The sequence below is a fragment of the Arvicola amphibius genome, chromosome 10 (assembly GCF_903992535.2).
Source record: "Arvicola amphibius chromosome 10, mArvAmp1.2, whole genome shotgun sequence".
Classification (NCBI taxonomy): Eukaryota; Metazoa; Chordata; class Mammalia; order Rodentia; family Cricetidae; genus Arvicola; species Arvicola amphibius.
This window is the reverse complement of record NC_052056.1, coordinates 2310292-2325614: the sequence shown is the minus strand read 5'-3', so window position 1 is coordinate 2325614 and position 15323 is coordinate 2310292.

The following is a 15323-nucleotide window of genomic DNA, read 5'->3' as shown; positions in this document are numbered from 1 at the left end:
CACCACCTGAGTTAGGATAAAAACCAAATGCATTTCCTGTCTCTGTTCTGTCTTCTGATTGTACCCTCTTGATTTGGATCTCTTATATTCGAGGCCAGCCTGGTTTACAGAACAAGTTCCAGGACAGACAAAGCTACAGAGAGGAACCCTGTCTCAAAAAAAACTACCACCAAAAAACCAAACCCATAAACTAAAGTTTGTTACAGGGAGCCTACCAGAGATGACCAAGCAGACACAGTTTATAGCGAACTCAAAGCCTTTGTTACGGCTACACTCCAGTCGGTATTCGGAACCCACGTGTAGCCCAGAGCAGCATTTAGAACAAGGGACTCTTTTTCTTTCTTTCTTTCTTTCTTTCTTTCTTTCTTTCTTTCTTTCTTTCTTTTCTTTCTTTCTTTTTCTTTCTCTCTTTCTCTCTTTCTTTCTTTCTTTCTTTCTTTTCTTTCTTTCCTTTCTTTCTTTTTCTTCTTTCTTTCTTTTTTCTTTCTTTCTTTCTCTTTCTTTCTTTCTTTCTTTCTTTCTTTCTCTTTTCTTTCTTTCCCTCCCTCCCTCCCTCCTTCCCTCCTTTCTTTTTTCTTCTTTGAGACAGGGTTTCCCTGTAACTTTAGAGCCTGTCCTGGAGCTCACTTTGTAGACTAGGTTGGCCTCCACAGAGATCCACCTGTCTCTGCCTCCCAAGTACTGGGATTAAAGGCCTGCACCACCACCACCCAGCGACCTAGGGGCTTTTAACGACAAAAACCACATCCTGGTATCTCCCTCAGCAGCTGTAGGGAGAGGTTTTCATAAGCAGTTTAATGGGAACTAAGTTACCTGGGACATCTTGGCCTTCCTAGAGTAGTTTCCCACAGCATTTTCCATTAAGAAGATCAAATTCTAGTTCAATCCAAAAAGACCTGAGCAAGAATACAAGATGGAGGAACCTCTGCGCTTCTTTTCCTGTCACATTTCCCACTGTGGGCATGAATCAAATCATTAGCTAGTCCTATTGTAAGGGGGCACAGCTGGTCCTAAGGACCAAGAGCTTAGCTGAGTTTATTATTGTGGGAATTCATTCCGCCAAACCACAAAGATATAGTTGGCCATGCAGTTGAGTATACAGGGTCCCATCCATAAGTCTGATCAGATAAAGAATCAATGGTTTAGCTAATGCTGACAGTCAGGTGGTCAGCCACTGGGACCAGGCAAACAGACTGGTACCAGTGGTGTGATCTAAGTCTCCTCCTTTCTTTGAGGTGTTCTCTGACTATGGCAATGTTTTCACTAACTATCACTGATGGGTTAGCATGGAAACAAGTTCCCCTGAGGCTGTGCAAAGTCTTCCCTTTGTCATTAAAAGAGGGTTCAGCCTCCTTCAGTTCTGTAGGACTACCTTTGTGAGGGAGTCGAGTTGGCTGTCCAGCCTGGAGATAGAATTCTCCAAGTGGCCTAAATCTAAGTTTCCATCTGGAAACTGAGCTCCTCAAAGTTTTGATTCCCAACAATGAAGCTTGAGGTGCCTACGACAGCTTTAGTGGCTATTCCTGCCTCTACTAGAATCAGAACCAGAATTAGGGTCCATTCAACCTTTATTAACGTTTACCCAAGGCTGATAAGAGCTCTTCCCTCTTCTCCATTATAGGCAGACAGCTGGAGGATAACAGACCAGTATACATAGAGTGGGGTGTGCCTTTCCACTGAGTAGCAGGAGGCACCTTTCCTCAGTCCATTGGTACAAACCAGCCAGGTAATGACATGATGCAAGGACCTAGTCCTTGGTAGGCCACACATAAAATAATTCCTGAAGGCCTTTTTCTTCTTTACAATTTGAAGGCCAGTCTTCTCCACAACCTGATTTACTGACCCCTGTGGTTTTCCTACACCTATATTGTTCCATCTCTAGAAGGGACATAAGAGAGCAGAGATTGATTCAAAAGTTTCCCATCTGTGGTTTTTCTGAATCCCCTCATCCAGGGTTGGGGCAGATGGGGATTGTGTCCCCTGCCATAGTAAACCCTGGTCATTTTCACCTTTATCTTTAAGGGGCCTGAGTCCAGATCCATCTGTCCTTCTTACCGGCCTTTCCTGCCCCCTCCCCCAGGGGATGACACCAGACTCCAGAGAAGGATGAGTTGCTGTCTGGCAGCATCTATCATCCTTGCTATCCTGTCTGGCCAGTCATTCTTCCTCCAGTCAGTCTCACCCCAGGGTGCATTACCTGCAGTCCAGTAAACTGGGTTACCAGGACTGGGAGAAGCCTCATGTTAGACCTGAGGGGGCTAAAAAACATTTCCATGGCTGTCTGATTAAAGTGCACAAGGGACTGGCCAGATGAGTGCCTTCCCCTAAGTCGGGGTTTCAGAGAGCAGCCCCTCACTGTCTTTTGAGGTCTCTTTTGTGAGGAAGAGTTAGGGTTGGTAGAAAACTGTTGAGATGATTGCCTCTTAGCAACTGGACAGAGGCATGGGGGACTTGGCTGGAGGCTGCCTGTAGAATAGAAAAATGCAAGAATACGTCATAGAAGGGGAGTCATCAAGATAACTGGGAAGAGGCATTCTGGGAAGGCAAAAGGGCAACCATGTATCACCAGTTCTGGAGTTTAGCAAGTGGATATACGTCATGGAATACAAATTCAGCATAGGTTGAAAAACACAGTTTCTAGGACACTTTAGGCTTAGGAAACAGAAACTTATTCTTGTAAGCTATGGAGACAGTAACCATGGATAGCAGTGTGGTACGGAGTCAGTAACAATGGATAGTAGTATGGTACGGAGACAGTAACAATGTATAACAGTGTGGTACAGAGACAGTAACAATGTATAACACTGTGGTACAGAGACAGTAACAATGGATAAGGATGTGGTACAGAGACAGTAACAATGTATAACAGCGTGGTACAGAGACAGTAACAATGGATAAGGATGTGGTACAGAGACAGTAACAATGTATAACAGCGTGGTACGGAGACAGTAACAATGGATAAGGATGTGGTACAGAGACAGTAACAATGTATAACAGTGTGGTACGGAGACAGAAACAATGGATAAGGATGTGATATGGAGACATTAACAATGGATAACAGTGTGGTACGGAGACAGTAACAATGGATAAGGATGTGGTACAGAGACAGTAACAATGGATAAGGATGTGATATGGAGACATTAACAATGGATAACAATATGGCTCCTGTTTTGGTTTCACACTCACCTCCTCTAGGGCCACCTCTGCAGCTCTATTGCCTCTGGTTTCTGCGGAATCCCCTTTTTGGTGGCTGTGGTTTTGGGATGGCTCACTCTCCATTCCATTTAGATCTGTTTCTCCAACCAACAGAGCTGATGGAAACACACTTCTTGTATAGGGAGGTATACAGTCATACAGAGACACATAATAAAGACAGCCACCACACATTCAGACACCAGAACAGACAAGGGGAGTCAGAGGAGGTCTCATACATATCTTGGACACAGGATCTATGGTCATGTCTTACCTGCCTTCTTTTTTCCTAACCAGATATTATAGAAATATAATATATAACCAAACTGAATTCCAGAGGGGTCAGATCAGATGACTTTCAATGCCCCCCTCTTTTTTTCTCTTCTGCGTGGCAGCATCCGTGTGCCTCCAGAGCGATTGGCAACAATCACTCACAGAGGATTTCCTTGGGGCCCAGGGACATCTCAGAGTGCACACTCCTTAAGAGTTCTTCCCAGCCTGTGTACTCTTTCCCTATGTGTTGAGGTCCAGTCTCTGGGGATCTCACTGGGGCCTCCTAAATCTTATGGGGAGCCTTCCAAGCACAGTTTATAGTCAATTAAAAGTCTTTATTTGCCAGGTGGTGGCTATGCACACCTTAATCCCAGCATTAGGGAGGCAGAGGCGGGCAGATCTCTGTGAGTTTGAGGCCAGCCTGGTTTACAGAGCAAGTTCCAGGACAGCCATGGCTGTTACAAAAAAAAAGCCTTTGTTCCAGCAGGCTACTAGTACTCAGGTAGTCAGGCCCTAAGTGTAGCCCTGAGCATTTAGACCAAGAGGCTTTTAAAGGCAGAAACCACATCCCGGTATCCGCTCTGCAGCTGCAGGGGGACATTTTCTCAAGCAAGCAGTTTAACAGGAACCAAGATAAGTTATCTGGGACATCTTGGCGTCAGGTCTTAGGACAGAGTTGGGTAATTTTCCACTGGATTTTCCATCAAGGAGATCAAATTCTTGCCTGAGCCTGAGCAAGACTACAAGATGGAGGAGACTCTGCACGGCCTTGCCCTGTTACATACCTGCCCTGGAACTCACTCTGTAGACCAGGTTGGCCTCTAGCTCACAGAGATCTGCCTGCCTCTGCCTCCCGAGTGCTGGGATAAAGGCGTGCGCTACCACCATCTGGCTTAGAAAAATGTTTTAATGGACTATGATCAGCTGGAATTGTAGGGGAGGAAAAGTCATAGAAGCACTGGAGTGCGATGTTGGCAGCAAGCCCACTGGACATGGTTTGGTAGCAGATGAGGCTTAGATGCTTTGAAACTGAGCAATTGCATAGGAAAATCAATGAGTGAATCTTTAGAACCTCAAGTCAGACCGTGTGACTCCTGTTAAAGTAAAGACTTCTGTCTTCCACTTTCCAGAAACCTGGTCTGACGTGTTTAGGGTGTCTGTGCTCTTGTCCTCCTTGCCTCAATGGTGCCACCATTTCCTGCTCCCTTGACTTCTTCCCCTTGGGCAGCCTTCACTTCAGGGCCATGCTAATTGCTGTCTTCTTTCTATCTGGTGAGACACGTGCTCTAATCTAAATCTTCGGGTAAAGCCACCCGTAAGGCTTTCCTCGCATTGCCCCGCCTGTTCTTTGTCTTGTTTGTGCAGAGGACGATTTGAAAGGGACTCTAGCAGGCCTGTGTGCAGCAGACACGGCTCCGGCAGGCCTTCCCTCTCCCCTGTCCCCTCAGCCTAGCTAAAGGAGCCACCAAGATCTGTTCCTTTATTTGTCTACTTCCTGCCCCTGACGCTAACCACCAAGTCAAGCTACAAAAGTATTAAAGTCCAGCAATCAAAAACCTCCTTTGTGCTGCTCTAATCAAATCAACATACCCAGTCAAAATCAAACACCTCATCCTAACACGAAGTTTTCCCCTTTTCCTTTATAAACTGCCGTTTGCCTTTGGGTCAGTTCTGTCAGGCTCTCCCTTCTCTCACCAACCAGAGGCAGTCTTTTGTCTCTCCAGGGCAAATACCATTCCCTCTCGTGTTCTCTTCCCCTCCCTCCTCTTTATCTCTTGGTCTTTGTCTCTTTTCCCTGTCTTTATCCCTCTGGGACAAATAAATCTCCTTTGTGCTGGAGAACTTGGTCTTGGGGTGTCTTGTATTTCAGTCCTTTAGGCAGCCAGTGGTCACCTATAGGGAGAATAACTTGGCAGGACCAGAGTGGAACTCAGCTTTTCTCTTGTTTGGTAGCTTTTAAAAAAGTAACCCTTCCCTGGTGGTGGTGGTACACACCTTTAATCCCAGCACTCAGGAAATAGAGGCAGGCACATTTCTGAGTTTGAGACCAGTGTGATCTATAGAGTGAGTTCCAGGACAGCCAGGGCTACACAGAGAAACCCTATCTTGAAAAACAAGCAAACAAACAACGAAAGGAAAAAAAAGAAAAAAAAAAAAAGAAAAGCAAAAATCTAATTCTATGGTGAACCTTTTATTCCAAACAGTTCATAGCATTTGTCATTTTAGAAGAATACTAAACCTGCCAGAGTTTGGTCAAATCGTTCTGTCCTGCCTCCAGATGTGGGCAGGAAGGACTGCTTTCATTCCTTGTTTCTCCCCAACGTGGTTCAAAGGAGAACCACTCCCTCGAAGAAACAGCTGTTTAATACTCAAGAAAAATGAAAACTGTCCATTCTAATGTTAAGGGGACTTGTTGTACCTGCTTCCTGAGAACCTGTGCAGTGAACAAGTGTGGGTTTTGCTGGCTCCTGTTAACTCTAAAGACAGGGAATGGCAAAATGATACACTTAACTGATGGGCTGTGAGGGATGCCGGTCCCGTCAGACCTAGAGCAGGGAGCTGCTTTATATGGATTAACCTGCAGCTGTGGTTTTCAGTTTTGACCAGAATAACAATCAAAAAGTGGAATTTTGTTGTTGCTGTTTGGAGACATTGTCTAAGGCAGCCCACGATGGCCTCAAAGTCAGCATCTCCTGCCCTGTCTCCCAGATGCTGGGATGCTAGGCATGCGCAACCATAATGTCTGGCAGCAAAACGTTCTATTAACAATATTCTTGTCGGGCAGTGGTAACACATTACCTTTAATCTCAGCACTTGGGAGGCAGAAGCAGGAAGATCTTTGTGAGTTTAAGGACAGCCTGGTCTACAGAGCTAGTTCCAGGACAGCAAGGGCTACACAGAGAAACCCTGTCTCACCCCCCTCCCCCCAAATACTCTCACCTTTATACAATGAAAAGGCAAAAATATTTCTGTGCCCTTTCTGGGAAGTGTACTTCATTTTGATATAACAAAGGACAAAGCAAAGCGACATTAGCAACTCTTCTTTATAGTTACGTGACATAAAATGCGGTTTCTTTTTTTTTTTATTTGTTTATTTTTATTTTATGTGCTTTGGTGTTCCAACTGCTTGTGTGTCTGTGTGTGAGTGGAACTGGAACTTGAGTAATAGACACCAGCAAGCTGTCATGTGGGCGCTGGGAACTGAACCCAGGTCCTCCGGAACAGCAGTCAGTGCTCCTAACCACTGAGCGATCTATCCAGCCCATAAATGTGGTTTCTATTTGAATGTCTTTTCATTTTTTTCCCCTTTCAGAGAAACCAAAGCAGGAGTTGGAGAGACAGCTCAGCAGTTGAGAGCACTCTTTCTTGCAGATAACCGGGTTCAGTTCCCAGCGCCTACATCATCTTAAGCCTATAGCTTAAACTTCCTGTAAGTCCAGAAATCCACAAACCTCTCTGGGCCTCCATGGGCATCTCCACCAATGTAGTTCACATACTGTTGAAGAGTATTACTTTTACGTAAAGGTGCATTGCTCTTGTTTATGCTGCGTTTATTTAACTCTGTAAAGATGTGTTGCTGTTTCACCTTGCTTGCCTAAGGCACCTGATTGGTCTAATAAAAAGCTTAACAACCAATAGCTAGGCAGGAGAGGGATAGACAGGGCTGACAGGCAGAGAGAATAAGTAGGAGGAAGAATCTAGGCTCAAGGGAGAATGAGGGAGAGAGAGGGGGAGATGCCTGTGGCCAGTCAGCCAGCCACAGAGAAACACAGGAAAGGAGGACGTACAGAATGAAAGAAAGGTAAAAAGTCCCAAGGAAAAGCACAAAGGAAGAGAAAGTTTAAATTAAGTTATAAGAGTTAGTAGGACATGCCGGGCGGTGGTGGCGCACGCCTTTAATCCCAGCACTCGGGAGGCAGAGGCAGGCGGATCTCTGTGAGTTCGAGGCCAGCCTGGTCTACAAGAGCTAGTTCCAGGACAGGCTCTAAAAATGCTGCAGAGAAACCCTGTCTCGAAAAACCAAAAAAAAAAAAAAAAAAAAAAAAAAAAAAAAAAAAAAAAGAGTTAGTAGGACAAGCATAAGATAAGGCTGAGCATTCATAACTAGTAATAAGTCTCCGTGTCATGATTTGAGGGCTGGCGGTCCGAGAAGGCCTGTAACACATTCACATGTGTTTGGTGTGGCAAGCAGAGCACACAGCCTGACACTGCTCAAAGAACATTTGTAGCAAGCAATCGTCTCAATACATGGAGTGGGAAGTTTCCCAATTACATAAGAAGACAGACTCTGAGTCACAAACTGAACGAGGTTACGCTTACATTTAATTAGGAAAAGCTATCTACATTTTTAAGCAATTAAACTGTGATTTGATTTCTTTAAATTTTTAATTTTTATTTTATGTGAATTGGTGTTTTGCCTGCATGTATGTCTGTGTGAGTGTGTCAGATCCCCTGGAACTGGAGTTACAGACGGTTCTGGACTGTGTTGAGGGTGTAGGGAATTGAACCTAGGTCCTCTGGAAAAGCAGCCAGGGCTCTTGACCTCTGAGCCATCTCTCCAGCCCCCTTGATTTTTTTATACTTTATTTTATTTTGTTTTTAAATATTTATTATTTATTTATTTATCCATTCATCCATTTATTTATTTATTTATTATGCATACGATATTCTGTCTGTGTGTATGCCTGAAGGCCAGAAGAGGGCACCAGACCTCATTACAGATGGTTGTGAGCCACCACGTGGTTGCTGGGAATTGAACTCAGGACCTTTGGAAGAGCAGGCAATGTTCTTAACTGCTGAGCCATCTCTCCAGCCCTATTTTATTTTTTTAAAAAAGAAAAAAATTATTTTTTTTCATTTTACATACCAAACCCAGTTCCCACTCCTCCCTCCACCAATCCTCACCTCACCCCTGCCATCCACTCCTCAGAGAGGGTAAGGCACATGGCTTTGGGGAAGGTCCAAGGCCCTCCCTACTATATCTACACTGAGCAAGGTATCCAATCAAAGAGAATGGGTTCCCCCCAAAACCAGAACAAGCAGTAGGGATAAATCCTGGTACAATTGCCAGGGGCCCCACAGTCTGCCCCAGCCATACAACTGTCACCCACATTCAGAGGGACTAGTTTGGACCTATGCTGTTTCCTTCTCTGTCCTGCTAGAGTTGGTGAGCTCCCATTAGCTCAGGTAAACTGTTTCAGTGGGTGTCCCCATCACAGTCTTGACCTCTTTGCTCATATTCTCACTCCTTCCACTCTTCAACTGGACTTTGGGAACTCAGCCCAATGCTCCACCATGGGTCTCTGCATCTGTTTCCATGAGTTGCTAGATGTAGGTTCTATGGTGGCATTTAAGATATTCATCAGTCTGACTACAGGGCAAGGCCAATTTGGGCTCTCTCTCTATTGCTTAGGGTCTTAGCTGGGGTCATCCTTGTGGATTGCTGGGAATTTCTCCAGTGCCAGGTTTCTTGCTAGCCCCATAATGGCTCCCTCAATCAAAATTTCTTTTCTTGCTCTCATCTCTGCCCTTCCTCCATCTCGTCTATATCGTTCCCTCAAGTTCTCCTCCCCCTCCCTTTATCTCCTCCTCTTCCTCTTCCACCCTTCCTTCTCCTCCCATCCCCATGCTCCCAATTTTGTCAGGTGATCTTATCTATTTACCCTTTCCAGATGGATCTATGTATGTTTTTCTTAGGGTTTACCTTGTTACTTAGCTTCTCTAGAATCACTGACTATAGGGTATATCCTTGGCTTTGCGTCTAATATCTACTTATGAGTGAGTACATACCATGTTCATCTTTTGGGGTCTGGGTTACCTCACCCAGGTTGTTTTATTTTCCTACTTCCATCCATTTCCATGCAAATTTCAAGATGTCATTGTATTTTACTGCTGAGTAGTAACTCCATTGTATAAATGTACTATATTTTCTTTATCCATTCTTTGGTTGAGGGGCACCTAGGTGTTTCCAGGTTCTGGCTATTACAAATAATGCTGCTATGACTATAGCTGAACAAATGTCCTTGTAGTATAATTGAGCATCTTTTGTATATGCCAAAGAGTGGTATTGCTGGGTCCTCAGGTAGGTTGATTCCCAATTTTCTGAGAAACCACCATACTGATTTCCAGAGTGGTTGTACAAGTTTGCATTCCCACCAGCAATGGAGGAGTGTTCCCCTTACTCCACATCCTCTCCAGCATAGACTGTCATTGGTATTTTTGATCTTAGCTGTTCTGACTGGTTATAAGAAGGTATCTCAGAGTTGTTTTGATTTGCATTTCCCTGATGGCTAAGGATGTTGAGTAATTCCTTAAGTGTTTTTTGGCCATTTGAGATTCTTCTGTTGAGAATTTTCTGTTTAGCTCTGTACCCCATCTTTCAGTTGTATTATTTGGAATTTTTGTGTCTAATTTCTTGAGTTCTTTACATTTTTTGGAGATCAGTCCTCTGTCTGATGTGGGATTGCTGAAGATCTTTTCCAATTCTGTAGGCTGCCTTTTTTTGTCTTATTGACTGAGTCTTTTGCTTTACAGAAGCTTCTCAATTTCAGGAGGTCCATTTATTTATTGTTGCTCTCAGTGTCTGTGCTACTAGTGTTATATTTAGGAAGTGCTTTCCTGTGCCCATGCATTGAAGGCTGCTTCCCATTTTTACTTCTATGAAGTTCAGCATGGTTGGATTTATATTGAGGTCTTTAATCCATTTGGACTTGAGTTTTGTGCATGGGGAAAATATGGATCTATTTGAATTTTTCTATATGTTGACATTCAGTTATACCAACACCATTGTTGAAGATGCTTTCTTTTTTCCATTGTATAATTTTAGCTTCTTTGCCAAAAATCATGTGTTCAAAGTGTGTGGACTAATATCTGTGTCTTCAATTTGATTCCATAGGACGACCTCTCTGCTTTTATGCGAATACCAATCTGTTTTCATTACTGTAGCTCTATAATAAAGCTTGATGTCAGGGATGGTGATGCCTCTAAGTTCCTTTATTGTACAGAAATGTTTTGACTATCCTGGGTTTTTTTATTTCCATATTGTTCTTTTAAGGTCTGTGAAGAATTGTGTTGGGATTTTAATGAGAATTGCATTGAACCAATGGAATGTTTTTGGTAGGATTGCCATTTTTACTATGTTGATCCTACCTTATCCAAGATCCTTCTATTTTCTGGCATATTCTTCTATTTTTTTTTTTATTCAAAGACTTAAAGTTCTTGTAGAACAGGTCTTTCACTTCTTTGGTTAGTGTTGCCCCAAGATATTTTATGTTATTTGTGGCTATTGTGAAGAGTGATTTTTCTCTGTTTTTTTCTCAGCTTCTTTATTTTTGTATATGAGTTGATCTTGTATCCTGCCACATTACTGAAGATATTTATCAGTCTTAGGAGTTCCCTGGTAGAGGTTTTGGGGTCATTTATATCTACTATCATATCAACTGTAACTAGTGAAAGTTTAACTCCTTCCTTTCCAATCAATTCCCTTGATCTCCTTTTGTTGTTTTATTGCTCTAGCCAGAACTTCAAGAACTATGTTAAATAGATATGGAGAGAGTGGGCAGTCTTGTCTTGTTCCTGATTTTGGTGGAATTGCTTTGAGTTTCTCTCCATTTAATTTGATTTTGTCTGTCAGTTTGTTGTGTACTACTTTTATTATGTTTAGATATGTTCCTTGTATCCCTGATCTCTCCAAGACCTTTATCATGAAGGGGTGATGGATTTTGTCCAATGCTTTTTCAGCATCTAATGAGGTGATCATGTGTTTTTTTTTTCAGTTTATTTATATGGTGGATTACATTGATATTCGTATGTTGAACCATCCCTGCAACTCTGGGATGAAGCTGACTTGATAAGGGTGGATGATTTTTTTAAATGTGTTCTTGGATTCTGCTTGACAGTATTTTTTTTTTTTTTGAGTATTTTTGAATCTATGTTCATGAGTGAGATTGGTCTGTAATTCTCTTTCTTGGTTGAGTCTTTGTTTAGTTTTGGTATCGGGTATCAGGTTTCTATCAGCCTCATAGAAAGAGTTTGGCAATGTTCCTTCTGTTTTATTATGTGGAACACTTTGAGGCATATAGGTGTCAGCTCTTCTTGAAAGTTCTGGACTTGAATTCTGCACTGAAACCGTCTGGCCCTGGGCTCTTTTTGGTTGGGAGCGTTTTGATTTTCTTACAGCTCTAGTTAAACTGTCCACCTGGTCTTGATTTAATTTTGGTATGTGGTACCTATTCCGAAAATTGTTTATTTCTTTTACATTTTCCAATTTTGTGGAACAGGTTTTTATAGTAAGACCTAATGATTCTCTGGATTTCCTCATTGTCTGTTGTTATGTCCCCCTTTTCATTTCTGATTTTGTTAATTTGGATGTTCTCTTTCTGCCTTTTGATTAGTTTGGATAAGGGTTTGTCTGTCTTGTTGATTTTCTCAAAGAACCAGCTCTTTGTTTCATTGATTCTTTGCATTGTTTTCTTTGTTTCTATTTTACTGATTGCAGCCCTCAATTTGATTATTTCCTGTCTTCTACTCCTCCTGGGCTAGTTTGCTTCTTTTTGTTCTAGAGCTTTCAGGTGTGCTGTTAAGTCACTAGTATGAGATTTCTCCACTTTCTTTATGTAGGCACTTAGTGCTATGAACTTTCCTCTTAGCACTGCTCTCATAGTGTCCCATAGATTTGGATATGTTGTGCCTTCATTTTCGTTGAATTCTAGGAAGTCTTTAATTTCTCTTTCTTTCTTTCTTTCTTTCTTTTTTTTTTTTTTTTTTGGTTTTTCGAGACAGGGTTTCTCTGTGGCTTTGGTGCCTGTCCTGGAACTAGCTCTGTAGACCAGGCTGGTCTCGAACTCACAGAGATCCACCTGCCTCTGCCTCCCGAGTGCTGGGATTAAAGGCATGCGCCACCATTGCCCGGCTTTAATTTCTTTCTTTATTTCTTCCTTGACCCAGGGGTGGTTCAATTGAGCACTGTTCAATTTCCATGAGTTTGCAGGCTTTCTGCAATTACTGTTGTTGTCAAATTCTAACTTTAAATCATGGTGATCCCATAAAATATAGGGGGTTATTCCATTTTTTTGTATCTGCTAAGACTTACTTTCTTATCAAGTATGTGATCAGTTTTAGAGAAGGTTCCATGAGGTGCTGAGAAGGTGTATTCTGTAGTGTTTGGGTGGGATGTTCTGTAGATGTCTGTTAAGTCCATTTGAATCATGACATCTATTCTCTTATTTCTCTGTTAAGATTCTGTCTGGTTGACCTGTCCATTGGGGAGAGTGGAGTGTTGAAGTCTCTTACTATGAAAAAAAAACCTACTAAATGATGCAGATACCATTCTGTTGCATAACATCTCTCGGAGGTTGAAATAGTCCATCCTGCAGGGAAGTGCCTTCAGCAGGAAGCTAAACAACTCAGAATAGCTGCAGGAAGTCCCTGAGATTGACTAAATTCATAGACCCCTCGCTGCCAGAATAAACAATGAAAGCTGAGTGTCCCTCTCAGACTAACTGAGCAAAGCTCCAAAGAAGACTCAGACCTGCCGGGCGGTGGTGGCGCACGCCTTTAATCCCAGCACTCGGGAGGCAGAGGCAGAGGCAGGCGGATCTCTGTGAGTTTGAGGCCAGCCTGGTCTACAAGAGCTAGTTCCAGGACAGGCTCTAAAAAAAAAAAAAAGAAGACTCAGACCAGCTGAGCTGTGAAGAACATTCTTGGTAACAGATCCACTGCCTGGAAGAAACAGAAACTAGCTGAGCTGCCGGAAAGAGGTTTAGACTATGTGTGATCTTAGAAAGGGCACTTCCCAGCTTGTTGAGTCTCCTGCGGGTGGTGCAGTGTGTTCTAGGTTCCCAGCTTTGAGAGCTGTCACCCACAGTGGGTGGGCTCTGGTGATGAACCTGTCTTTGAGTCATTTTTGCTCCTCATTCATATTCCTGTAAGTAAACTCAGGAAAACTCATTGGTTCACTGAGTTGGCTTTGGTGGTGTCTTAGTGTCTTGGCATTTTAGGTGTCAGACACAGTGCTTAGTTAACCACCAGGAAGAAACAGGCTGGGGACTTTGGGTCCATTATCATATTCTGTTAGTAAAATATCTCAACCACAGAGGACTTGGTAACTCTTTGTGAGACAGGGTCCCGTGTATCATAGACTGGCTTCCCGTCTCTGTACCCCAAGGATAACCTTGAACTTTCTGTAGACCCGGCTGGTCTCAAACTCAGATATCCAGCTGCTCTGCCTCCCCAAATGGGATTTAAGGCATGCACCACTACAGTAGGCCTGGTCAGATCTTGACTTTTTGGTCTTTCTGCTTCCACATCTTCCTGCCTGATTTAAAGGTCCCTAGCCTGGAAGATTACCTTTGGTCACTCACATGGATATCCAGTGTATCCATAAGGCTTCCAACAGTGAAAGAGGAAATTGGGAGGTCGGAACGTTGGCAGACTGAGAGCCCAAACCGAGTGCTGGGGTCACCAATTCTGAGGACGGATGAGAACCACGAGGCCAGAGTGCTGGCCTCAAATGCTGGAAAAGGCTGGAAAATGGACTCTGCCTTAGGAATTCCAGAAGGAAGACAGTTTAATTTTAGCCCAGTGAGCCCTACTTCAGATTTCTAAACTCTAGGACTATAAGGTAAGAAATTCATGCAAACTCAAACCACTCAATGTGTGGTAATTTATTACAGTGTTAAGGGGAGCCCACTAGAGATGACTATTCAAACACGGTTTGTAGTCAGTGGAAAGTCTTTATCCCGGTCGGCTAAGACCTAAGTGTAACACTGAGTGTCCAGAGCACGGGTTTTAAAAGGCAGAAACCATGTCCTAGCATCTCTTCATGGAGGGGAGATTTGCATAAGCAGGCGGTTTAAGAGAAGATATGTTAGCTGGGGCATCTTGACCTTGGGTTCCCAGAAGGTCATTTTGGGTAATTTTCCATGGGATTCTCATCATGGAGGTTAAATTTTACTTAAACCTGAGATGGTCTCAGCAAGAATACAAGACGGAGGAACCTCTGCATTGTCATGCCCTGTCACCATAGCAGAATTAATAAAGAAGCAAGATCTCGTTAGGAGTTCTGCTTACCACAACCTGTACCGGATCTTGACCGACGCTTTCACACTTTCTTTCTTTTTTTTTTTTTTTTTTTTTCCGAGACAGGGTTTCTCTGTGGCTTTGGAGCCTGTCCTGGAACTAGCTCTTGTAGACCAGGCTGGTCTCGAACTCAGAGATCCGCCTGCCTCTGCCTCCGGAGTGCTGGGATTAAAGGCGTGCGCCACCACCACCGCCCGGCTAACTTTCACACTTTCTTTATACAGATTAGAACTCCGTCTTCAACTGAGAACAGGGAGTGGTGCCCAGAACTAAGAGATGAGATGAATCATTCAGATTACCTGCTCCCGAAGGCCAGCAAGAGCTTGTCCACCTCGGCAGCATGTATCTATTACAGGATACTCACCAGTACTTTTATTAGCATCTTGCCTCGCCAGGGACAGAATGGTCCTCCTAGGGTGGTGTGACTGGTGGATAGGGTGGGGACTGCAGTATTAATACTTTCCTCTTCTCTCTGAAAGGCAGAGACTTGGGGTTGGAGAGTAAGCAGACATGGGGGAGTGGGGGATGGTTGTGGGGAGAGGGAGACACGGATACAACCGTCATCACTTCTCAAGAGGCGGTTACTCCTCAATCCATCTAAAGCTCCAGTGTGTTGGAACTGGCAGCCTGTTGCAGCATTAGGTAGTCTAGCTGCAGGGGAAGCTTATGGAGAGGGAGTCTACTGTCAGCATTCATTCCACCACTGCTGGTAGTGGGAAAACCAAAGTTACATTTAAAAATTTAAATACTATGCCTATCCATGAAACAAAAATGTCTCT